This window comes from Pelophylax lessonae (genome assembly GCF_965119305.1).
Source record: "Pelophylax lessonae genome assembly, chromosome: 9".
NCBI lineage: Eukaryota > Metazoa > Chordata > Amphibia > Anura > Ranidae > Pelophylax > Pelophylax lessonae.
In genome coordinates this window covers 116,910,427-116,937,947 of record NC_138776.1, presented here as the reverse complement: position 1 = coordinate 116,937,947, position 27,521 = coordinate 116,910,427, and the positions used below count along the sequence as shown (strand labels likewise).

Here is a 27,521-nt window from a genome sequence, read left to right as displayed (position 1 = left end):
CACACTGGGTTCCCCCGCATCCAATCTGCATGTCAAGAGAGTGTGACCGGATCTCAATGGAGTCGATTTACACACCCTTGGGGCGGCCGTGGTCTGCACTGGAAAAGGGTCCTGTGCATCTTTGGCTTTGTTTCAGGTCTGAATTCAGGCACAAATTCGGACCTGATTCACACATGAACCTGAGAACAGGGACGCACTGGACCCCTCCATTAAAAAAAACAATGCTTACTCTTAGTAAATCAGGTAGGGCACTCTAGTTCCTATGAGCAACTGCTCTGTTTTCTCAGAGATCGCACCTATTTCTGGAAATTAGCCCATGTATGGGATTGCCTTTTCTGTAATACCAGGGACGTTTTCTTCAGCTGTTGTAAGGGCTCTCCGATGCAATATAAGAAAATGAGCAGCAAGTAATGAGGGACATTTATAACACGAGCACAGGCAGGAAAATGGCAGTTTTACTATTTACCTCAGAAATAAATGCACAATTTGTGCCTCTATAACTGAAATAACTGAACACACTTGGTAAAAAGCGCAAATAAGTCAATATAAATGGAAGCATTTGTGAGGGAAACAAGCTTCCTTTCCTCCCCTTGTATATTTATCCAGTTTTTAAATAAAAAACATTAGTTATTTTTTTGTTTCTTCAAGCCTATACGGCACTTTTCATACACGTTAGAGATGGGATGTAAATCCATTCAAATTGCACTGGTTTTACAGGGCTCAGAAGCAGCAAGATATTATCTTTTTTGATATGCAAAACTACACATGCAAAGCAGCACCCCCTGTGACATATCTTATTAAAAAATAATGCAGATCTCGCAAATAAAACCAAGTGCGCAAGTCCGTGCTATAATGACATGGAGATTGGAAAAAGCAAACCATATAGAGAAAATGTCTAGATGTTGGCTTTCAGCTTTAATATCGTCTCAATTCATAGCTAGGCGACATATCTGAGACTACTGCTCTTGGCAACCAATTCGATTTTAGGTTTTATGAAGTAAAAATGGAATGCGGGACCTAGCTGCTATGGAAAGGAAAGCCATTTCATTTTTTTATGAGGGATATTTCATGTCTTTTTTGCATGCATGACACATCTTTATAATAATGTGATCAGATTTTCAAAATGAAATCCAAGGACACCCTACTGACCATGTTCAACTAAAACCCCACCTCAAAATCTCTCTTACTTTTCTATCCAAACCCACCAAGCCATGCACCCATTTTTTAACATGCCCTCGATCAATTGGTCAAACTTTTAGGGGCGGACATTTTATATATAAAGACAAAATAAACAGATTGATATACACTATATTATCAAAAGTATTGGTATGCCTGGTAGACTCCAGGTGAAATGCCTTCAAAAATCCTCACACTAACAGCACCGGTGCAGGGTGCAGGCTCAATGTGCAAGCCATATAGAACAAAAAGTATGTCTGGACAGCCGCACTCCAATGCAAATATTTATTGAAAAGAGGATAAAATACCACAGCATACAGAGGTACGGATCAAAGACAACTGACGCGTTTCACTCTACTAACAGTGCTTAATCATAGCTACAGTGTGCATGATTAAAAACAAGTTATATATAGATAACAAAAAAACTCCATAATGTGCATAATTGTCTTAAACGAAATCAGATCCACCTAATTAAACAAAAGACCACCCTCACAGGCTGCTCAATCAATGACCAAACAATTTAACCCATAATGGGGTTGTCATTAGGTCACATATCACTTTGCCCATTCACCCGGGATTGTATAAAAACAAAAACAGAAATAAAGTTGCTTGTGAAAACATGAAAGTAATAAAAAAATGTAAACATACATACACAGAGATACATAATAATCAATATCATAAAACACTGTATATATATATATGATCATATTGCAACAAATTATCTTCCATGAACAATATCCTCATGCAGCACACACACACACACACACACATATATTAGTTTAAATTGTTTTATATTCAAAAATACACCAAAACCCCCAGAGTGTGTGTGACTCCTCAAATTTACTAAATATGTTGCATAGCGCCATCAAACTGGAATAAACCTCACAATAATAATGCTACTTATATACACACACACACATATATATATATATATATATATATATATATATATATATATATATATATATGTATTGCTATGCCTGCCTTTACACGCACATGAACTTTAATGGCATCCTAGTCTTAGTCCATAGGGTTCAATTTTGAGTTGGTCCACTCTTTGCAGCTATAACAGATTCAACTCTTCTGGGAAGGCTGTCCACAAGGTTTAGGAGTGTGTCTATGGGAATGTTTGACCATTCTTCCAGAAGCACATTTGTGAGATCAGGTACTGATGTTGGAGAAAAGGCCTGGCTTGCAGTTTAATTCATCCCAAAGGTATTCTATCAGGTTGAGGTGCAGGCCGGTCAAGTTCCCCCACCCCAAACTCGCTCATCCATGTCTTTATGGACCTTGCAACATTGTGTTATTGAATATGCTCTCTGATTGGTTGGGTGTAGATCTGTATTTTCTGACATTAAGGGCAGCAAACTTTGTTTGGTATGGCATGCGATTACACTTTGCATACACCCCCCCCCCCCCTCCATCCAGTGAGAGAACTGTTGCCAGGTAGATTTCCATGGGGAAGAAATCAGACATTTGAACCAGGATGTTGCTAAGTGAGACCTAGTCATTACTACTCACCTCCTCCATTACAGGAGTGAGCTGTCAAATGCTGAGCTCAGAGATTCTGCATAAGGGGAGAAAAAGGGAATTTGAATCAGAGAAAAATCTGGATGGTGGAGGTGAGCAGTAATGACTTGGCCTTATTTAGCAACGTCCTAGCAAGGTCCTGGCAGTATTCCAGCTAGGCTTCAGGAGCCTACACCTAAGACAAGTAAATGGCCTACACCTATGACAAGTAAATGACCTACACCTATGACAAGTAAATGGCCTACACCTATGACAAGTAAATGGCCTACACCTATGACAAGTAAATGGCCTACACCTATGACAAGTAAATGACCTACACCTATGACAAGTAAATGACCTACACCTATGACAAGTAAATGGCCTACACCTATGACAAGTAAATGACCTACACCTATGACAAGTAAATGGCCTACACCTATGACAAGTAAATGGCCTACACCTATGACAAGTAAATGACCTACACCTATGACAAGTAAATGGCCTACACCTATGACAAGTAAATGGCCTACACCTATGACAAGTAAATGACCTACACCTATGACAAGTAAATGGCCTACACCTATGACACGTAAATGACCTACACCTATGACAAGTAAATGGCCTACACCTATGACAAGTAAATGGCCTACACCTATGACAAGTAAATGGCCTACACCTATGACAAGTAAATGACCTACACCTATGACAAGTAAATGGCCTACACCTATGACAAGTAAATGACCTACACCTATGACAAGTAAATGACCTACACCTATGACAAGTAAATGGCCTACACCTATGACAAGTAAATGACCTACACCTATGACAAGTAAATGGCCTACACCTATGACAAGTAAATGACCTACACCTATGACAAGTAAATGGCCTACACCTATGACAAGTAAATGGCCTACACCTATGACGAGGGCATTATTCAATGCATTTAAGCTATGATGCACTGTAAATACCCCTTACCTGCATAAGCAGTTTTTTGGAAAAGTGAACTAGTCTTTTAGGTTTTTAGTGAATTTCCATGGCTGTGTAAAAAAAAAACACATTTTTTTTTTTGTGTGCATTTTCCAGTGTTATTCGTTTTTCTAACAGGTTTGAAAATGAGCATTACTGCAACCCAAAACTCTGCATGCAGTAATAAAAAAATTATATTCCACATGATGTGAATATAGTTGACTAGAGTCCCTAGAGATTGTTCTGCAGGAAAACATGTGAGGGAGTCCCCTAAAGCGGAACTTTCTCAATAAACATTAACTATTTGAATCCTTTTCCTGCTAGCATTAGTAAATAGATAAGAAGGTATTTTATATTTTCTTGTTTTAAACATCATTTTTTTTCCTTTTCTCAGTTGCTTCCTGGTTTCTGGCCAAGGCCAAAATTATGTCATGCATCCCAGTAGTCTTTAGGAGTATTTTTTCTTTCATCTGGAGGAGGGAAGGAGGGGTTTTCTCAGCTAAGCCTACAACCTGAGCTAAGGGCAGATGGATTCCAGGAAGTAAATGCTACATGAATCATCTGCCCTTTCTCAAGATGGCCACCAGTAGAAATGCTAGATGGGTGTTTTTCAAAGTGATTTTTTAACAAAGTAAACCATTGAGACATAGATGGACGGGGGAGTTTGCTTTGAATAATAAAAATGTATTTAAATAGAGTTTTCAGCCTGTGGTGCTCAGATATGGTTTAGCTCCGCTTTAATCAGCTCAATATTATATTTCTAAAATACATGTAGCAAGTCCATTTAAAACTGTTTCCTTTTACTTAGATACATATATTATTTACATATTTCCTGAGACTTGATGATCGCTAGCACGTTAAATGATAAAGTCACCTGTAACAACTGATCATACTCGTCTTTTTGTCCATCCAGTGTAGCTTCAAAAATGAAACGGAGAGACTGACAGGTTGCTAATTGCTATGGTCAATAGAGATTTTCTTTCACTTTGATACTGGAAGGCTGATATTCTCTCTAATCAGCCAGCCCCAGAAGCTCGGTATGGCTCAGGTCAGAGGCAGTTTTAGCAATAATAAGTACAGTGCAGTAGCAGGGCCTCTTTTACTGATAATGGCTGAAAGGAAAAAATGTATATTCCAAATATTCAGATTTTTTAAATTCCTCTTCCAACACGAGAGAATGTGAATGAAGGTATCCACAATACAAATATTTATTTCTTTTCACATGCCTTTGAATAAAGCTAAGCATTGTTCTCTCTTTTTCTACCCATTTCATAGAAGGTGTAGGTGAGATTGGAGATATTTGATTATGAAGAGAAAATAATGGTCAGCATTTATGCAAAGCACAAAGCTGAATCCTAGACATACTCAATGCAGGTCATGCCTAATTCCTGGGATGTGTATTTACAGCTCAGAATCAGATTTTTTTCTTTTTCTATTGAATAGGTATGAATTTGTACATTACAGCGCTGAGCTTATCATGTTGCTAATAGGAGTCATGCAATTCACAATGTCTATTGTGTATAAAGACTTTATAGCTTAGAGCATGTAAGGTCCTAGTGGAACTTTCCACTCTGTGCTGCACATACAGAATTTTCTGTATTGCGCATGCCATTGTATAATGTAATATTATTGTAAAGTTAGAAAAGCCAATGGATTGCCCAAGGCAATCTATAGCTAAAGGGTAGGAAAAATAAGACTTTTAAGGTGCCAACAATACACGCAATATAAAATCATTACCACTACAAAACATGCAACACTGTACCTAAACCAAATTTATGTCATTTTTCCCCCACAAATATAGCTTTCTTTTGGTGGCGTTTGATCACTGCAAGGTTTTTTATTTTTTGCTAAACAAATAAAAAAAGACCGAAAAGTTTGAAAAAAAAGTTTTTTTGTTTATGTTATACAATTTTGTAAATAGATACGTTTTTTCATGCACTGATGAGCACTGATGAGGCCGCACTGACAGGCACTGATGAGGAGGCACTGATGGGGTGGCACTGATGGGGTGGCACCGATGGGGTGGCACGAATGTGTGGCACTGATAGGCAGCACTGATGGGCACTGATATGTGGCACTGATAGGCGGCACTGCTGGGCACTGAAAGGCAGCACTGATGGGCACTGATAGATGGCACTGATCGGCACTGATGGGCACAAATGGGCACTGATAGGCGGCACTGGTGGGCAATAATGTGCACTGGTGGGGGGCACTGATAGATTGCAATGATGGGCACTGGTGGGCATCACTGATGGGAAGGGCACTGGCGGGCAGCACTGATTGGGAGGGCAATGGCGGGCTCCCTGAGCCCTGATTGCCATCCCTGGTGGCCATGGTGGGCATCCCTGGGGTCATGGGTGGGCATCCCTGGTGGTTCTAGTGGCACCCCCCCTAATGATCTGCACTGGTAATCAATGCTCTGATTACCATTGCAGACCCCCCCTGTCAGGAGAGCCGCAGATCGGCTCTCCTATACTCGTGCCTGTCAGGCACGAACTAAGGAAAGCCGATCAACGGCTCTTCCTGTGTACTATGTGACCAGCTGTGATTGGACACAGCTGGTAACATGGTAAAGAGTGACACGCCGCAGCACCGATCGCCACTCTGCGCGCCCCCGGGGGGGCGCACAGAGCGCATTATCCTGCCGCCATCTTATGACGTCAGGTCAGGATAATGCAACCACTTTCCCGCCGTCAATCACCTATAGGGCAAGTGGGAAGTGGTTAAGCTTTTATTCTTACAATATCCATAAAACCTCCCTTAGTTGCCCCCCCCATAGAATAACAGACACCACAACTATAACAGTCATAATCATTTTGAATTCTGATACAAAGATAAGGTGTCTTCCATGGGTGAGTGATCTCTTGGTCTCTAAACGCGTTTCGCGGGAACACCCTGCTTCCTCAGGAGGTAGGGCTGCTAGGAAAGTAGAACATAACAATTAAAGCAAAGACACACAAATCTAATACATAACAACATAACTAGAAAATATGCTCACCAAGCGGGAGTGGTCTGGCACCAAACAAGGGGTGCCACAACAATATGGTCAAGGCTGATATCTAAGTCATCGCTGCAGCAATAATCAAGGTATAACTTTTTAGGGCTGGCGATTCCCTTCAATGTTAAAGTGATCCTAACAGCTAAGAAGCCGTTAGATTACTTTAACAGGCGGCGGAAGAGGGTCCCACCACCAGTAAGGATGCGACCTGCAGCAACTGATTCCTGGGATACAGTGAGTAGAACTGATGATGTTCCTCCCACTATGTGACATCAAAAACCATAAGTGACAAGGATTTTGTCACTTCCAGTTTCAGTCTCATGTAAACAAGCCATTGCCGGCTTGAACAAGCATCTGACCATATCAATCTTTGTTTAATCAGATGCTTTGGAGGGCAGAGGAGAGATCTGGGGTCTAGCCCCAGATTCCTCCATAAAGAGGGCCTGTCACAGCCCATGCTATCAGAAGGAATGTTGTTCATCCCTTCTCATAACATTAAAAGAGGTTAAAAAAAACTACAGTGATAAAACAAAATATCAATAAAATAAATAATTAAAAACAATTTTTAATGTTCCCCCTTCTCGTGCTGACGCGCAAAAGCGGACATATACATTAGTCGATCACATATTTAAATGGTGTTTGCACCACACATGTGCGTATTGCCATGAACATCAAGCAAGTACTGTACAATAATTCTAGCACCAGACCTCCTCTTTAACTCCAAGCTGGTAACCTGTAAAAGTGTATAAGTGTTGCCTATGGAGATTTTCAAGTACTGCAGCTTGGTACCGTTCCACAAATGTGCACAATTTTAAAGCGTGACATGTTAGGTATCTATTTACTCGGTGTAACATTTTTTTTTTTTTACATTTTAGAGTGGAGAAGGATTGGAACATCTGTCAGGTTTTTATTGCGGTTTGTGTCTCCATTAGGAATATCCACGCTCTCTATAGGCGCTTTTCCACTGCATGGTACAGCTCGGTTTGGCACGGTTTGGCGCTTTTCCACTGCATGGTACCGCATGGTACGTGTTAGAACGGTTCGGTACGGTTTGGTACAGCGGCACTTTTACACTACATGGTACGGTCTGGTACGGCTAGCTTAAACAGTACCACCTCGGTTGGGGTTCCAAGCCGACTGTACCTATACCATATCCCACAATCCTTGATTGTTTGTCACTACTAGCCACTGATTGGTCAGAGAATCATTGTAATTCCACCCACTTACTACTTTAGTGGAAAAGCAAACCGAGCCGAGTAGAGCCTATACAGTGCTGAAACGTGCCTACTCGTACCACGCAGTGGAAAAGCAAACTGAGCCAAGCTGGGCCAAGCAGTGCCGAGTGGAGCCGAGCCAGTACTAGCAGTGGAAAAGTGCCATATCTGTCCGGTTTAAGAGTGGAAGTTAAAGAAAAGACCACATTTTGGGTTGTTACCAGAACAGGGATAGAGAGTAAATCTTCCAATGGGATTTCTTCCAACGGATTAAAAAACGAATGTAAAAATAAAAAAAAAATGATGACAAGATCATCCATTTACATCAGTTTACATCCGCATCTGTCATCATCCGTTTTTTTAACTGATCAAAGCTCTCGTTTTCTTCCGTTAAAAAAACAAAAAACAGATCGGACGAAAAACCGATGTAAACTGACAAAAATGGTCAGTTTTTCATCCGTTTTTGCATTGGTAGTGGATGTAAAAAAATGATGAAAAATTTATGAGCACTGATGAAAAACTGATGAGCACTAATGAAAAACTGATGAGCACTGATGAAAAACTGATGAGCACTAATGAAAAACTGATGAGCACTAATGAAAAACTGATGAGCACTGATGAAAAATTGATGAGCACTGATGAAAAACTGATAAGACTAATGAAAAACTGATAAACAAACACCAATGAAAAACTTATGAGCACTGATGAAAAACTGATGAGTACTGATGAAAAACTGATGAGCACTGATGAAAAACTGATGAGCACTGATGAAAAACTGATAAGACTAATGAAAAACTGATGAACAAACACCAATGAAAAACTGATGAGCACTGATGAAAAACTGATGAGTACTGATGAAAAACTGATGAGCACTGATGAAAAACTGATGAGTACTGATGAAAAACTGATGAGCACTGATGAAAAACTGATGAGTACTGATGAAAAACTGATGAGCACTGATGAAAAACTGATGAGTACTGATGAAAAACTGATGAGCACTGATGAAAAACTGATGAGCACTGATGAAAAACTGATGAGCACTGATGAAAAACGTATGAATGCTTCATCAATTTTGACGTGAGTTACATTTTCAATAAATGAGAACTGCAGCAACAGTCCATGCTTGGACTGCAGTTTTGCTCATCAGAACTACTCCTGCTCTTATCAGACCCCAGCTGAAAAGGATACTGTTAGGAGAGTGCCAACTGTATAATATGAGCCGCCATTCATGTGCACGCAGCGTATGTTTACTGAGATGTCAAAGGTTGGCATCTGCATTTGACAAGTGATATTTACACTTTTCACATATATATTACTGTGGCCAGCCATGTGAGATATACCTGTATACACAGAGTAGAGAAATTCTGGCGAAAAAGTACCAACAACCCCGCTGTCTCCCTCACTACCAGCTGAGAAACTGTTAAAAAATATAAAAATTCCAAACAGTGTGTATCATAGCTATTTATTGCAACAGTTAGCTAACAAACTCACAGCTACATAATATCCTCCTGTATAAATCAACCACAAGCCGAATGCACTTCTTGAAAAATCATTATTAATTACACCGAGCTATCGACTGAAAAATTGTCTTTCCTGTTATATTTCCTTATTGAAATGCAATATACATCTGTTATTTCTTCATTTTGGTTTAAAGAATATTGCAAGAACCATTCTAATGAACTTGAAAATTGTTTTGGACTAACTATGGTTTAAATGGTATATTTAAAGGTAGAAAAAAGGAAATGTTCAATATTAGGGTTCACATGCAGTTACACTCTAATGCACTTCATTAAAAGTACTGTATACTATATAGTTAGTGAAAATTGTTAATCTTGTTTTTCAACCTATGCTTGTGCAAGTATCTGGACTCTCTAAATGTAATTTCCTTGGGTGGTATTATCTCATCTGTCATGACAGATATGTCATAATAAAGGATGATTTTTAATTTTTTTTTAACCACTTTAACCGGAAAATTTGACCCCCCTTCCTGACCAGGCACTATTTTGCGATTCGGCACTGCGTTATTTTAACAGACAATTTCGTAGTCATGCAACACTGAACCCAAATAAAATTGACCTCCTTTCTTTCCCACAAACAGAGCTTTCTTTTGGGGGTATTTGATCACCTGTGCGGTTTTTAATTTTTGCGCTATAAACAAAAAAAGAGCGACAATTTTGAAGAAAAAAAAAACAATATTTTTCACATTCTGCTATATAACATTCCCCCCGAAAAAATGTAAAAATCTAAATTTTTTAACATTTTAGGCCAATTTATTTTCTGCTACATATTTTTGGTAAAAAAAATCCCAATAAGCATATTTTGATTGGTTTGCGCAAAAGTCATCGTGGTTACTAACTACGGGAACTATTTATGTAATTTTTACTGTTTTGATTTTTTTACTAGTAATGGCGGCGATCTGCGAATTTTTGCGGGACTGCGACATTGCAGTGGACAGGTTGGACCCCTAACTGACATTTTTGACACTTTTGGCGGGACCAATGACATTACTACAGTAATCAGTGCTATAAATATGTACTGTTACTGTAATAATGACACTGGCAGGGAAGGGGTTAACCCAATGGGTGATCATAGGGTTAAATGTATGCCTCATGCTTACTGACATGTGTGTGTGTGGGGGGGGGGTTCTGTGACACAGACAGAGATCACAGGTTCAGCTATGCTGAATCCTGTGATCTCTCCCTGTCTATCACTTAGAAGATCTGCCTGCTTTGTTTACATAAGCAGGCGGGTCTTCTCACACTTTCCCCAACGATCGGGGAAGAGAGGCGGCGATCGCCTCCTCTCCTCCTCTGGCCCGACTCCCGCTGTGTCTAAACACAGTGGGAGCGGGCCTCTGGCGGCGTGCGCACGACGCCGAGACCACTAGGAGCCGCACTGCCGCAGTAGGATTACTTTTAGCAGTTGGGAAGTGTTTAATAACAAACATGTCATAGTTACCTGTTCTGTGCAGCGGAATTGCACAGAGCAGCTCCTCCTCTCGGGTCCCACGCTGGCACTCCTGGCCCCTCCCTCCTGCCAAGTTCTGCTGTAGTAAGAAGCTTGCTATTGGGGTACCTGAGCCGCTGCTCTGTCTTTCCAGTCAGTCACGGAGCCTCGTCCCTGCTGTCTCCTCATTGGCTAACTGGCTGTGATTGACAATGAGGCTGCTTTGCTTGTTCCAGGTCAATGAGCTGGAAATACTGAAGAAATACTGAAGTTGCACACAACCAGGCAACTATAATTTTGAGAAGAAGGCCCGCAGCCCGCAACCCGCATCTTTCCTTCATGAATGGTAATGAATTATGATAATAAAAAAATAAGTTAGTAAACTGACAGTGTGGAGGTAGAAAGGAGAAAATGACACAGGACTCCTTATGTAGTCTTTCCAAGTGTTCATTATACACAATTCCTATAGTCTTAGGCTTGTTCACACAAGCATCTGGGAATGGCAGTAAAAATAGTTGATTGAGCAGCAGTTTTACCACCCCCTTAACCACCTTAATACAGGGCACTTTCACCCTCTTCCTGCTCAGACCAATTTTTCAGCTTTCAGTGCTCTCACATTTTGAATGACAATTACTCAGTCATGGAACACTGTACCCAAACAAAATTGTTAGCATTTTTTTCACACAAATATAAATTTATTTTTGGGGTATTTAATCACCACTGGGTTTTTTTTTGTGATATAAGTAGAAAAAGAGCGAAATTGTTTTTGTTTCTATTATAAAAATATAAAATTTAGCAAATAAGTAATTTTTGTTCATAAATTTGAGCCAAAATGTATACTGCTACATATCTTTGGTAAAAAATAACCCAAATTTGTGGATATTATTTAATCTGTGTGAAAGTTATAGGGTCTTCAAGCTATGGTTGGAAATTGATAACACCTGATATACTGATTGTCTATCTCATTTCTTGAGGCCCTGCAATTTTAGCATAGTACAAATACCCCCCAAATAACCCCTTTTTGGAAAGTAGACAGTCAAAAGTATTTAGTAAGAGGCATGGTGAGTTTTTTGAAGTTGTAATTTTTTACTACAATTCTTGGGAAAATGAAGAAATTAGTTTTGTTTTTTTACACAAAATTGTCACAATAACAAGTTATTTCTCACACAGCATATGCATACTTGCACTTACACCCCAAAATACATTCTGCTACTCCTTGTGAGTATGGCAATACCACAGGTGTAAGACTTTTTCACAGCCTGGCCACATAGAGAGGTCCAACATGCAAGGAACACCGTCAGGTGTTCTAGGGGCATAAATTACATATCTAATTTCCTGACTACCTATCACATTTTTGAAGGCCCTGGAGCACCAGGACAATGGAAACACCCACAAAATTACCTGATTTTGGAAAGCAAACACCCCAACGTATATACTATGAGGCATGGGCTGCAGATAGGTACTCAGGTACTCTGATGGGCTGGAGACAGGTGTTCAGGTACTCTGATGGGCTGGAGATAGGCACTTGGGTACTCTGGGCTAGAGACAGGAAAAGGTCATGCATGTTTTTGGTGGGGATCCAGTGCGAATTGAGCCATACATAATATCGCACTGAATTTGCATGTCATTTTTACAGGAATCTGGTGCGATTCCTGTATAAATGGCATGTGATGTGGTAGACCGCATTAGTGTGAACCCAGCCTGAAAAATTGTGATACCCACCCCTGCCTGATTCTGAGTGTTCACATGTCAGCCGAAGATTGTTTCTGGTATCTATCCATGTGTATTGATATCTGTCAATTGCTGTACTTTTGGCATGGATCTTCCTATCCCCCCCCCATTATTATAAATGTACATGATGCTTGTAGCTTAAAATTTGTCTTTGTCTAGATAGAGGAACTGTGGGGAGACCTTGTGCATGTACTCAGTTGTACTGTTGATTCTCTATATGATACTTTCTATCATAAATTAATCAAAATCAAAATGTTAGCTATCTAGAGTGCTGCCTAATATATATATATATATATATATATATATATATATATATATATATATATATATATATATATATATATATATATATATTTTATAGATTATTCCTGGGTCTTTCTAGAGGAAACTAAATCTATGGTTCCAGCCAACCCTTTATGTACTGATGTTGAGCTTTGAGTGTTCATTAGCTTACCACTTGTTTTACTTATTTTTATGAGAAAATAAATAAAACCGGATTCACTGATATTCACAAGACATGCCATAATGCTGCAAACATTTGTTTGCTTAATGCAAAGAATGATTTATTATAAAGTGGAAAAAGGGTCCTGGGAAAGTTCAGTAAATGGTTGCTTTTCTTTCCACTGTGAAGCCAAATATGGCACATTGATCTTTTGTAAATGAATTACGAGGAGATTGTGTTATTAATAATAGCTATGAAGCAAAGAGAGACACTAATCCCTAATTAACTGTTCATTTTAGATTATAATTATACTCAACAAGGAGATCTGAAACAGACACAACAAAAATATGATGTTTGAGCAACTCCTATCCATCAGCAAGATGTCATGAAAAGGTTTTCATTTGTTTTTCAAAAAGACAGAGTTATTCATCGTTACTAATGTAAGTACTTAACATATGTAGAGGGCCCTTCATCAGGGTACTTTTATGTTCCTGTCTGCTTTGTTACAGAAACCAAATGTTATAATTGTTCGATTCAAGAGCTAAGTACTTTTGTAAAACAGAAGGTCACTGCAGATGAAACTTTGAATAGATTGCTCGTAATGCGCTACTCTTTGTCCACTGCTTAGTTAAAATGGTATTAAACTCAAAACAAAAAATTTACTATGCTGCAACTTGCCAATTTTTAATCACTTCAATACTGGACACTTTCACCCCCTTCATGCTCAGGCCAATTTTCAGATTTCAGCACGGTCACTCTTTGAATGACAATTATATGTCATACAACACAGTACCCAAATAAAATTTGCATCATTTTTTTGAGACAGAGCTTTCTTTTGATATAAAGGATGATATATATATATATATATATATATATATATATATATATATATATATATATATATATATATGCGCGATGATATGATATATATTTGAGCTATGATTTTATGGTGTGACTAATAAAAACATTTTATTTTTATTACTTACCTTATTTGTTATGTTTTTGCCTCAGTACAGAGCCTTTAAATTAAAATTATTTTACATTTGCATACCAATATTGGATGTGGCAATGTACATTTATTCCTCATGACGATGGAATTCAAAATATATAAAAAAAAAAAAAACAAAACATGTTTTTTCTTATTAACATATGTTTCTGTTAAAACTTTTTGCAAATGAATAACCTTTCTTCAAAAATTTAGATCAAAATGTATTCTGCTACATTTCTTTGGTGAAAATCCATGTGATCACTGTGACCAATCACAGAGATCACAATAGCACACAATAAATGGATATAAATGAAAGCCATTGTGTACAACTAATTGTGTATTGGACCTGCCTTGGTATTGTGTGATTGCTGTGACCAATCACAGTGATTGCATGGTACCAGGGTCAGCCTGGTACAAGAATCTGTGTTCTGCACAGATCCACCACAGACCGTGCAACTGCGTGGCTCTAGAGCACGCACCAGGCACACAAGTTGGGGACGTCATTGACCTCCACCCTCCACCCAGGATAAGGGTGCTCCCGCTCAGCCGTATTATTATAATAGGCCGGGTGGGGGGAGGTTAACTGATTAGTGACCGCCCTATGAACATATACCCAGTATGTGATCTGATACTTCCGTGTCTTGGGGGTGTGCGCTGCCGATGACAAGCTCCCGCTGTGATTGGACAGAGCGGGCGCCAATCAGTGGGTCTGGCGGACTCAATGTCCACCAGGACCCGCTGATTGTTTAGGAAAGAGCAGAACAGCAGTCTGCCTATGTAAGCAAGGCAGATCACTGTTCTGTCTGTAGGGAAGGTAGTGATCCTGTGTTTCTGCTAAGCAGGAACACGGATCTCTGCCTTCCCATAGCACAAGCATCTTCCACACAGTTAGTAAGCACATTTTAGGCACACATTTAACCCTTTGATCTCCCCTGATGTTAACCCCTTCCCTGCCAGCGTCATTAGTACAGTGATAATGCGTATTTTTGGCACTGATCACTGTATTGGGGTTACTGGTTACTGGTCCCCAAAAAAATGTCTCTTAGTTTCTGATTTGTCCACCGCAGTGTCGCAGACCTGCTATAAGTTGCTGATCGCCACCATTACTAGTAAAAAAAATAAAAACTCCATTAAAACATTCCATAGATTGTAGACGCTATCACTTTTGCGCAATCCAATCAATATACGATTAATGGGATTTTTATTACCAAAAATATGTAGCAGAACACATATTGGTCTAAATTGAGGAAGAAATTAGATTTTTTATATCTTTTTTTTTGGAAATGTTTTATAGCAGAAAGTAAAAAAAATTGGATTTTTGAGTTACCGTAAAATCCATTTCTCATTGATGAACACAGCTCCTTAGAAATCTTGACCATTGGATTATGCTGCCCCCTACAGGAGTAAGACACTAGGCAGAAAAATAACTTGACTACGCCTATGGGCAGTCCCAAGAGGTATACGCCCCCTCTTAGAAGTAATACAACTCTATATAGGGGTGGGTGCTGTGTCCATCAATGAACATATAGAAATGGATTTTACGGTAAGTCAAAAATCCCATTTTCTCTTTCGTTCATTGATGGACACAGCTCCTTAGGATTTCTAGGAAACAAACAGCCTAGAAATTAGGGGAGCCACATCCAAAGAGGCATTACAGATAAACTGTAGTCCCTGGGCCAACTGGTCAGCCAGCTCAGCAAAGGCAGAGGGGAGCCGCTCACCCTCCAGGGAACAGCACAAATGTTTAGCACACTCGGTTAGAGTTTGTGACACCAGAGTAATGGTGAAGACCGGCTTAAGCGGCGAACCCGCAACAGTGAACATATTGCAGGCCACAGCCTCCGCCTTTCAGTCAGCCATATCTTTAAAGGCTGGCGATTCTTCAACCGGGATCATGGTCACCTTATTTAACCTGGAAAGTAGGGGGTCCACCACCAGTGGAACAGTCCACTTTTTAAGGAAGGTCTCTTCAAAGGGGTACCTCATCGCAAAGTGTTTGGGAACCACAAAGGGTCATTTTGGACATTCCTACTCTTTTGCTACAAAACTGTCAAAATAGGAGGGAAAAGGAAACACCGTCGCCACTCTAAACGGCTTGGAAGTGCCAAAGGGGACAGGCGCCTCCACAGCAGCTTCAGCAGCATCCTCCATTTTTAAAGTTTCACGCACAGACACAATCAGTGCATTCACCAGCACCTTTTCTTGCGCAGCTACAGGAGAGGAGGAATCATCCTCACTATCTGAAAAGTCAGGGCGCGTGGTCGCAGACCCAGCAGGGTTGGCTACATGCGTGGTCAATGACTCAGATTCAGGATCTGAGGAGACAGATGAGGCAGGGGAATGCGGGGGGGGGGCCCAAAAGCCACCTCCACCCAGGACACAAAGGACTCCAGGACTGCCAACAGTGCGTCGATGGATGGTTGGGACCTCAAGGGCCCGCAGCTTCTGAGAGGGGGGTCAGGTGGGGAAACATGCTCCAAAGACTCCATTAGTAAATAGGGGGACCCCTACAAAAAGTGTCTAACACTGCTAAGGGACAACCCCACTCCGCTGGTAACACCACAAGGTCGCCAGCAGCAGAGCACCCTACGATCCTGCAGCAGAGAGAGGGAAGACCCCACCCACCAGACTCATTACACCACCAGACAAGCACCAGCAGCCCCAAGATAAACTGTACTCCACATGCAGGGTCCAGGTAAAGAAGAGTCCCAGGAGTCAGCACCAGGGGACAATGAGGGGCTCCCACAGCCAAAATCACCGCCCAGAGGCTCATCTGTAATGGCTGCCACTTATTTGTATGCCGGACCAGCGAAAAATGGCCACCAGTCTACACAAACATGGCCACCAGCCAAATCCAATACAGGCTGTGACAAAATTGCCACCCCACACGGCTCCATAGGGCTCCCAGGGACCCAGGAGGCATCCCTGGGGCCCATGAAAAGCACCAGAGGGAAGGGGGGAACTGGGCACAGAGCCCCTACTAGGTACATTTCCCCCTAGCTGATAGCCCAGTCGCCGGCAGCATACCCCTCCACCCCCACCACCAGTACAGCACCATACCCCAGACCCAAAAAACAGCCAAAACCACCACACTACCTCAGATGGGGGGGGGGGGTGGATGGGGGTTAGATGACCCACAGGGACCACCAGAATACAGGGGGGCCTATTGGGAAGGAGGGAAACCCAAGGGTCCGACCTTCCCAGGGAGGGGCCCGCGCTCATCCCAAAACCCTCCAGGGGTAGAGAGGGGACAGCTACTCACCATACCGGGAACCAGGCGGGCACCACTCCAGACATAACCCCTCGCCATTGAAATGGGGGGGCTGCCAACCAGGAGGAAGGCTACGACTCGGGCTGAGGCCCAAAAGTGTGTGACCTTGCGAGGCATTTAATTCGCAGGCCAGCCCCCCTCCAGTGGGGCTATGTCGCAGCCAATCTAGCACAGAGCGCTAGACTGGGGTGACCACTGGATCTAGATTATCCAGCCCTTTCGCCCTGTCCGGCAGTTAATTGTAGATCTTTCAGGGAAAAAAAACGGGAGTAAAAAGCTATCTAAAAGGAAAAAATTGCCAGGGCCAGAGATCCCTTACCCATAGCAGAGGGGAGGAGTATACCTCCTGGGAGTGCCCATAGGCATAGTCAAGTAATTTTTCTGCCTAGTGTCCTACTCCTGTAGGGGGCAGTATAACTCAATGGCCCAGAATCCTAAGGAGCTGTGTCTGTCAGTTATCGAAAGAGAAATATTTGTTTTTTTTTTTTTTTTTCAAAATTGTCAGTCTTTTTTTGTTTACAGCGCAAAAAATGACAACCGCAGAGGTGATACTATCAAAAGAAAGCTATACTTGTGGGGAAACAAAGGGTATGGCATTGCAAGACCGCACAATTGTCAGTTAAAGTAACACAGTGCCATATAGCAAAAAATTGCCTGGTCTTGAAGGGGGGTAAACCTTCTGGAGCTGAATTGGTTAAATGTGGTGGCCACATTAGTTTTCTTTCCTAGGCTTTTCTCTTTTAGCTCCACCTGGTGATCCTGCCAGTATATCTTTTATTTTTCAACATCCTTTAACAGACCAGGCTATCCAGCAAAAATGACAGTTAGATGGTTAAGACAAACCATTCACCACTGACAGTGGTACTTACAATGGCCAGCTTTTATCTGTTTATATGTAAAACCTTTATCCCAAAAGGAAATATAGTGTCGCTGTAACCATTTAAAAAGTGTTATCTGGAGTACAGCTTTAATTTGATAGTGAAGTTCATCCAAATCTGCTAGTGCATATAACATTACCCTTTTCCCAGATTTACAGCAGATGTTGACAACAGATACTGCTGTCCAAGAGTGTCTCTAGTGGAGATGCACTAAGACAGAAAATGTGTTACTGGCCCCAACACTAGGTGTGAATAAATGAAAAAACCCAAAAAAGAAAACAAATTCAATTACCACATTTAGGAATTGAGAAGATACAGTATATTAAAATTTTGCTTTTGGATTTAATACTACTTTAAAGATGACCTAACTGTATATACTGTGTATTGTGATGTTTAGATGCTAGTAAATTACTTGACTCAACCAAGCTCTTCCATTTGCCCAGCATGCATATTTATGTTCCATTCAGGGGTCATTTTATTTTACTAAAGATATTGTTTTTTTGACCAGAGAAAGCCGGCTGGGCGGCATGGCGTCTGCCTCCGCTCTGCAGCTCCATATCTTTGCACCTCGTGACGCTGGGCGCTGGATGGTCGGCGGGCTCGGGCGTTACTGCGTGTCACACTCTCCTCTTTGGCTGGATTTACTCTTTTTACAGGTTATCCCATATCATTTTTCTACTTTTACTATTTTCACATCAATTCCCCTTCCTTTTTGCTTCGTTTTCCATTCAGTCACCATCACACGCTTCCTTAATCAGGCACAGCTATCAGTCGGGCTTCTTCCGACCTTATTCACATCTATTACTTCATTCACATTTTTATCACCATCACATTACCCCCCCTTTTTTTTTTTTTTTTTTGCCTTCACTAGCTCATTTCACCACATATCACCCCTACACCTATTCACTTAATGTAATTTTCAAGTTTAATATGTTTTGGCATTTCCCTTACTACATTTCCCCTACTACATATACCATTTACTAGCATTATGTTCTCCACATAGTACATAGTCATGTAGATACTTTATTACTATACATACTGAGTAGCCTTATTCCCCCTATATAGTACATACTTATCTATTATAGCTAATATTTATACTCATTTCATACAGATATACTTTGGCTACTGTTATATATTTACCATAACCATGACCATTTTATAATCTTTCATTATCTCAGTCTCTCATCACATCCCCCCATTTCACCTTACTTTATTTTTCACCCTCACACCATTTTATTTTCCCTCACCACACACATCAGTTCAGCAACATTAAGTTGTATACCCAATACAATTAATTACCACTAATTATTGCCATTTACTTTATTCAGATATACTCCGCTTACCCAGCAACATTTCTACAAACTTACTCTATATGTGACACCTTCGCCTTACCCGTGGACCCCTCGCGCCCTCAGCTCCCGGGGGAGACATCAGGGGTTGTTGCCCCCACCCCCAGAACCAGTCACTGTTGGAACCACTGTGTAAGTGTTGGGGTTATGGGGACCTTGCTTCCCATTCCCTCCTTTTTTCTCCCCTTCTCCCCCAATTTCTAGATTACCATCTAATGCAATGTACTTATACGCTTATACTCATTTACTTATAGATATGATCATACACCGACTCTGAAGAAGTGGCGTTAGTCCACGAAACGCGTCAGTCAATGGATGTTATGATGTCATGCTAATACTCTGTATTACTGTTTCATTGCCTTGTTGGTTCTTTTGAGATTGTAATTGTTGGGGCGCACTCCATGTACTTTATTACTTTTTTGATACTTTACCATGTTAGCCTATACGTGCAATACATTATGATTACCCCTTTTTTATGTACCAATAAATATGATATAACATTTTTTACTCAGTCATGTCTCTCATTCAAAGTCCCAACCTTTTTTGTATTGTCTCTATTGATATTAGGGATGGAGGCGCACGGCCAATCCCACCGTGCGTTTCATTTAAAGTCCCGCCTTCTTCCCCCCCTTGTTTTACCTGAATTAGGGATGGAGAGACATGACAGGTTGATACAATTTTGTTTCATTGTGCATTGACTGCACATATTGGCTTACAATTTTTTAGCCTAAACGTGCTGTGTCAATATAGATTCCCTCCGGCTTTGCTGGGGGTTTCTTTGCACTTTAGTCACAGGTATCAACCCCAGTTATATTCGTATATTCACATATACCATATACTCCATACTTGATACATATTTATTTTCACAGGCTTATATGCGATCATATAATGGCTTTCCAGTTTGTTCCAGCGGTGCTGGCTTGGCGGTGATGGCTCTCTCCCCTTTGTATACCTCGGGAGCTGCGATGTGTGACGGGAGCCCTCCCTTTCCCCCTATGCTCTTCGAGCGCGGCGGATCGGGTGGGCGGTCCCGACACACATCGGCGTCACGCCCTGCACCGACGTGTGACGTCATCTGACGCCGCACGTCGACGGCTGCTGTTCCATCCGGTGCATAAGAGAAAGCCGGCTGGGCGGCATGGCGTCTGCCTCCGCTCTGCAGCTCCATATCTTTGCACCTCGTGACGCTGGGCGCTGGATGGTCGGCGGGCTCGGGCGTTACTGCGTGTCACACTCTCCTCTTTGGCTGGATTTACTCTTTTTACAGGTTATCCCATATCATTTTTCTACTTTTACTATTTTCACATCAATTCCCCTTCCTTTTTGCTTCGTTTTCCATTCAGTCACCATCACACGCTTCCTTAATCAGGCACAGCTATCAGTCGGGCTTCTTCCGACCTTATTCACATCTATTACTTCATTCACATTTTTATCACCATCACATTACCCCCCCTTTTTTTTTTTTTTTTGCCTTCACTAGCTCATTTCACCACATATCACCCCTACACCTATTCACTTAATGTAATTTTCAAGTTTAATATGTTTTGACATTTCCCTTACTACATTTCCCCTACTACATATACCATTTACTAGCATTATGTTCTCCACATAGTACATAGTCATGTAGATACTTTATTACTATACATACTGAGTAGCCTTATTCCCCCTATATAGTACATACTTATCTATTATAGCTAATATTTATACTCATTTCATACAGATATACTTTGGCTACTGTTATATATTTACCATAACCATGACCATTTTATAATCTTTCATTATCTCAGTCTCTCATCACATCCCCCCATTTCACCTTACTTTATTTTCCACCCTCACACCATTTTATTTTCCCTCACCACACACATCAGTTCAGCAACATTAAGTTGTATACCCAATACAATTAATTACCACTAATTATTGCCATTTACTTTATTCAGATATACTCCGCTTACCCAGCAACATTTCTACAAACTTACTCTATATGTGACACCTTCGCCTTACCCGTGGACCCCTCGCGCCCTCAGCTCCCGGGGGAGACATCAGGGGTTGTTGCCCCCACCCCCAGAACCAGTCACTGTTGGAACCACTGTGTAAGTGTTGGGGTTATGGGGACCTTGCTTCCCATTCCCTCCTTTTTTCTCCCCTTCTCCCCCAATTTCTAGATTACCATCTAATGCAATGTACTTATACGCTTATACTCATTTACTTATAGATATGATCATACACCGACTCTGAAGAAGTGGCGTTAGTCCACGAAACGCGTCAGTCAATGGATGTTATGATGTCATGCTAATACTCTGTATTACTGTTTCATTGCCTTGTTGGTTCTTTTGAGATTGTAATTGTTGGGGCGCACTCCATGTACTTTATTACTTTTTTGATACTTTACCATGTTAGCCTATACGTGCAATACATTATGATTACCCCTTTTTTATGTACCAATAAATATGATATAACATTTTTTACTCAGTCATGTCTCTCATTCAAAGTCCCAACCTTTTTTGTATTGTCTCTATTGTTTTTTTGATCCGGCATAACCTTCAAGACTAATTCTAACCAGAATAGAAAAATCCATTTTGGGTGGCATAGTTCAGGCTTTCTGTTCTCTTTTTTGGACTATACTGCTGTTCAGAATTCAGAAAGGCCCCACTGCAGGGGTATTATTTTCTGGGCTTTAAATATATGTTTAATTCTAGCTAGTACCAGAATCACAGGATACATGCAATTGACAGATGGAAAGTCAGTAGTGTGAACAAGTCAGGTCTCTACTTCATTGTACTGTACTGCCAATCTAAAACTGGAGTGAGGCCCACATCAGTGCAGTGACTCATCTTCACTGTCCATTCAGTAGGATGGGTGTGTTATTGTCAACATGTTACATTGCTGAATTACAATGGGAAAATGTAAAGTCAATGACCCACTGTTGGTATGCCATCTGGGTGGGCTGCATGAATGGCAAGACTGAACATCATTCTGAATCTTTTGTCAGGTAGTTCAATGCACATATGTATTTCTTTTGCATAATAATTGGTTTGCCCGGTGTTCTGTTGTAAACATTTAAAGCCTATGAAGTAAAAACCATGTACTGTGTAGATTTCAGTATACACATTTTTTTGCAGTGATGTCCCCTGGCCATTTGAAAGCATCAATAAAATATCATAGTTCTTAGACTTCCTATATGGTAATGCCTCTACTTACAGACAGGTTACTCAGTTGCTGTTCATTTCATTGTCAGTGAATTGCATTGTGCAGCAAGAGGCATGCACATTCTTCACCAGAAATTTAGGAAAGTCAAGTAAATAGAGAAAGACGTAAAAAAGGTATGAACTAAGAGTTATTGTTCTAGAGAGATTGTGGTCAACCAGGGACACTCCTCCACACCTTTTGGTCCTGTAAGTCACTAACCAGTTTTTGGAACAAAATATTCTCCGTGATAGCTGATATCAGTAAGACCACTCTGTTACCAGACCCTGCCCTGGCAATTTTACTTCTGGAAATTGATTCCTCCTCGGCCTCACTTAGAACACTTATCTCACATATTTTGATCACAGCTAAATTGGTTATAGCGAGATACTGGCGCACTCCCTCCCCTCCCAATCCATCTGAGGTGTTTACCTAAGTTCAGCTGAACTGTCAATATGAACGCCTCCTGGCCCTGAGATCCAAATCCTTCTCTTCTTTTGAAAAGCACTGGAAACCTTGGATGGAATGGTATAGCATACCCTCTACTACACCCCATCTCTCCTCCCCTAGTACCCTACCTGGGGTTAACTCCCCCTCCACACTTTTTCCTTAGCACAGATACCCTACTAAATGACTGAATGATGTTGCCCTAATGATGTACGCGTATATTCTGTATTTTCTCTTCCTGTTGATTTATGCATTACTCCTGTGTTCTCATGAGACTTCCGTATGTGTAGTTCCTTTTTAGTATGTTCACATACTATGAATATTTTTACTGTTTCTTTAGTTTTACACGTTTACAAGCGGCTGCGTTCGCAACACAATGTTGTACTCCTTCTTTTGAAAATGTAATAACAATTATTTGAAATAAGAGTTATTGTTCAAGTCTAAGTTTATAGGGTTTGAATTACCTACAGGTTTACTTTAGGGTAGATATGTAGGTTTGAGCACTTTTGCATTGCCAAAGATTGAATGTTGGCATCCAGGGCTACCTGGTTGATGTGGTAACCCAGCCAGATTAGAGGCACCTTGGGATAGCATATAAATAGGACAATCACTACAATCTGCCATCACTGTTCTACGTGTTGGCACCAGTGGAATAATTTAATCTGTTAATAAATATTCATTACATTTTTTTTATCCTATATACTAGTAATGAAATAATCATGTTTGCATTATAATAATGCTTTCAGCAATAACAATATACTGCTAAACATGCAACAACCTTATCAAGAAGCACATTTCCTTTTATATCGAACTTATTTTAATTAATATGTTCTTTCCTCTAAACATTGTAACCATGTCAGTTTCCCTTTGTTTGCTGTTAGCTGAATATATTTTCATAATTCAGACAGGAGAAAAAAAAGAAAAAAAAGTCTTTGGCGCTGAAACTGATTTTAAGAAGCTTATGCACATCAAAATATACTCATCAGTGAAATGATATAAAATATAATTTATCATGCAAAGTTACAAAACCGGGATAACTGTAGCCAGGGGAAGCCAGTATTCTAAAACTAACTGTTGGAAACAATTAGTAATGTCTAGCCATTTATCAACGGGCTTGCAGCCACTGCGAAAAGGCTGATAAGTTGGCAGGGAGATGTGTTTGCAACTCTCTTGTTTTCCAACACTGAAATCATTTTGTTTGGCCTAGATAAGGAGCAGAAACTTTGCTTTAACATTCAGCATGTTGTCTCTGTTTTTTCCACACTCCCCCACACAGATTCCCAAATATGCAACTGGCTTAATTGCTGAAGTTTCGAAATGACAAGGAAATATTTGCACTGTGCTTAAGTGATGTGTTCAGGCAGAAGATGGATATGACTATTCTGTTTCTTTTACTGGGTGTTGCTAATTTGTTACAGCCTCCCACTGCAAAGCTCAACTCCAGTCATTTGCCTTAAAAGGCTAAAATATTGCTATAGCCGAGTTTGAGCTCCCAAGAGACATACCACAGAGGAGCTCCCAGCTAGACCAGAAGCCTGAGAATAACCTTACACTGCTGGATGGAAGACAGAGAGAAAGATAAAGAAGAAAGGGACACAACATAGATCATGCCTGCAAACTCTTAATGCTGCCCCTAAACTTTGTTTCTTGAGCCAAGATCATCTGAAGAGTACAAAGGGGAACAGCAAGGGCTTAGAGCAAGTACAGCAAGACAAGCACGTTGGGTCAGCGGACACAGCTGGAAGATATCAGATACAACATTCATTGTTTTTCCTACTTATTCCCAGATAATCTCCACTTATCTATTTCAAGATATTACTTTTCACTCGTAGGAATGTTACAGGCTCTTCCATGAGCTAGAAAAAGTTTAGTAAGGATGTTAAAATATTTGTAGAAGAAATCAGATTGCTGCGTTAGAAGATAAAGGATTTGTCATGTGTATTAAAAAAATAAAAATAAAAATAGAAATTGACTGCCAAGAAAGCATTTGGTGATTTGCAGTAGGATGGCTGTGCTGCTAGAATTGCTAGTGATTAGTTGTTAGTGCAATTGCTATGCAAATGAAACAAAAAGCTCCCTAAAGAGTAGCAATCAATCGCTAATGATCGCACAATGCTCCAAATATGTGCGAATAATCGTTATTTCATTCAATAGTTCTTGTGTGCCTCACTCTATACATCACCATTTGTAGGTGATACTGTACATAGTGATCCATCTCTACTACCAGTGATTTTAGTTGCAAGATTGCCCTACTAAATACTGCTTGTGTGCTTCTAGCCTGTATGGCCATACACACTATAAGATTTTCTGAAGACTTTTTCCTTCAGATTTACCTTTTCTATGTAGTGCATGGGCCTGCCAGATTGCATACAAATTGAAAGTGTTTAGGTTTGACCTCATATTATCTGGTTTTGGTAAATCTAAAGGAAAAAGTCTTCAGAAAATCTTATAGTGTGTATGGCCCATAAGACTTGTCATATACACAAAGGGGTTGATTTACTAAAGGCAAGAATACTGTACACTTTGCAAAATGCAATTGCACACTGCAAGTGCAGATGCTCCAGAGCTTAGTAAAAGAGGTAGAGCTTCACTGTGCAAAGAATGCCCAATCACGTGCAAGGAAAATTAAAAAAACAGCATTTTTGCTTGCACATGATTGGATGATGAAAGTCAGCAGAGCTTCTGCTCATTTACTAAGCTCTGAAGCAACTGCATTTGCAAAGTGCTCAGTCTATTTGCCTTTAATAAATCAACCCCCATAGATTTCTCCATCCACACTTAACGATATGAATGATAGAATATATGTTGCCGGCTATTCAATTCAAGCTTTCATGACACCTGAATTGTGACTACATGAAGGGTCCTTTCACACGGGCTTTCCACCCAGCGGACTCCGTTTTATTTCAGCGGGGATTGATCCGCCAATCCCCGCTGAGCAGGCGGATGACAGGTTAGTCTCTGCTTACTTTGCAAAGACAGACCTGTCAGATCCCCACTCTCCTCTATGGGAGATCGGATGAAAACGGACTGCCTGTCCATTTTCATCCGATGCGATCCTCCAGACGGATTGGAAAATAGGGTTTCCATCTGTCTGGATTTCACAAACAGGATCGGATCGAATAGCAGTGGGTGTCACCAGAGATGTCACCGCTGACATCCGCTGCTCCATAGGGCTGCATGGAGCATCCGATCAGGTCTGCTGAAAAACTGACAGGTGGACCTGATCGGAAAGCCCGTGTGAAAGGGGCCTCATACGAATAAAATCACTGTTCAGGCTGACAATTTTTCACCTGGCTTTTTCAGTTTTTAAATTGAAGTTTGCTGAGTCAGTGGTGCCACAGGGCCGACTCAATGTATAAGCATAAACAAAACTTTTTTTTTTTTTTAGTTGTAGATAGAGTGGAGAAGTATTTAAAAACCTGTCAGGTTTGTTAGCTCAAATCTCGTCAGGAGGCAATTTACAAGATGATATACGGCCCTTCAGTTGCTAACCCCCCTGGATAGTGAATTCCCTCTCTCCAGCCGGGAGATGCGAGGACACAGCGCACTTAAGCAAGGTGTAGACACATCTGATTTATTTCAAGTTTCGCTCATATTTAAGGGAAGTTTGAGCGGGAAAAACTGCTTTAAACTGGTTACAATTCATCGGTCAATTTAACAATAGAACATATCTCACAGAAACAGTACATGAAAAGGTCCTTGTGTTCCCTATACACCTGTGTAAGTGTGGGGTGTCGTGTGTTGGAGATTGTGTTTGTGGGAGAGCCGCCATGTCTGTGTTGAGCTGTCATGTGTTAATGTAAGCAATTGTCAAATGTGTTTAGGTGGTGTCAGTAATCTCTATGCGCAGACTTAACTTTGTCAAGTGTCCAAATGAATGAATGAAAAGGTGTTTGACATGTAAACTCCTATCAATGTCTTGTCGTTTATATGCAAAATACAGCTGTCTGATGTCCAGGGTGTATGAATGAGGTGTGTCAAATGGCTAGTTAATGTCATTTGCAAGTGCCCACATTCCATTGCAGAATGGGCATGAGCTGAAATGTATTATGAAAATATAATATTTCAGTAAGGCACGTTGATACAACCTTTCAACCCAACCTTTGATCCCAACCTTATTCATAAAGGTGGGATCACTTAGAGTCTGTGAATAGCACTATGTGTCCTCCTGGGATATATGTCCAATTATGAATGAGCTGGACATTCTTGACATACCTGGGTTGTGTTATTGTATGAGTGCATGTTATATTATTGGTAACTGACTAGCACAAAACAGGTGACATTATATTCTAAAGTGTATGTAGACTGGTGACTTGATTGTGTGCACATAGGGATATAACTTCTTAGAATTCTATCAAATCAAAAACAGACATGTTCAATGGGGAGGGTCATAGCTTGCAAGAATCCATGGCCTGAAAAATCC

The 27,521-nt window shown here is 40.7% G+C and overlaps 1 protein-coding gene across 4 annotated transcripts in view; it reads right to left on the bottom strand.

The window, feature by feature from the left end:
- The window catches only part of PRKG1 (protein kinase cGMP-dependent 1), a 1,462,571-nt gene that overhangs the window by 1,146,342 nt on the left and 288,708 nt on the right, over positions 1-27,521 (bottom strand). The gene's annotated exons all lie outside the window — the stretch shown is intronic.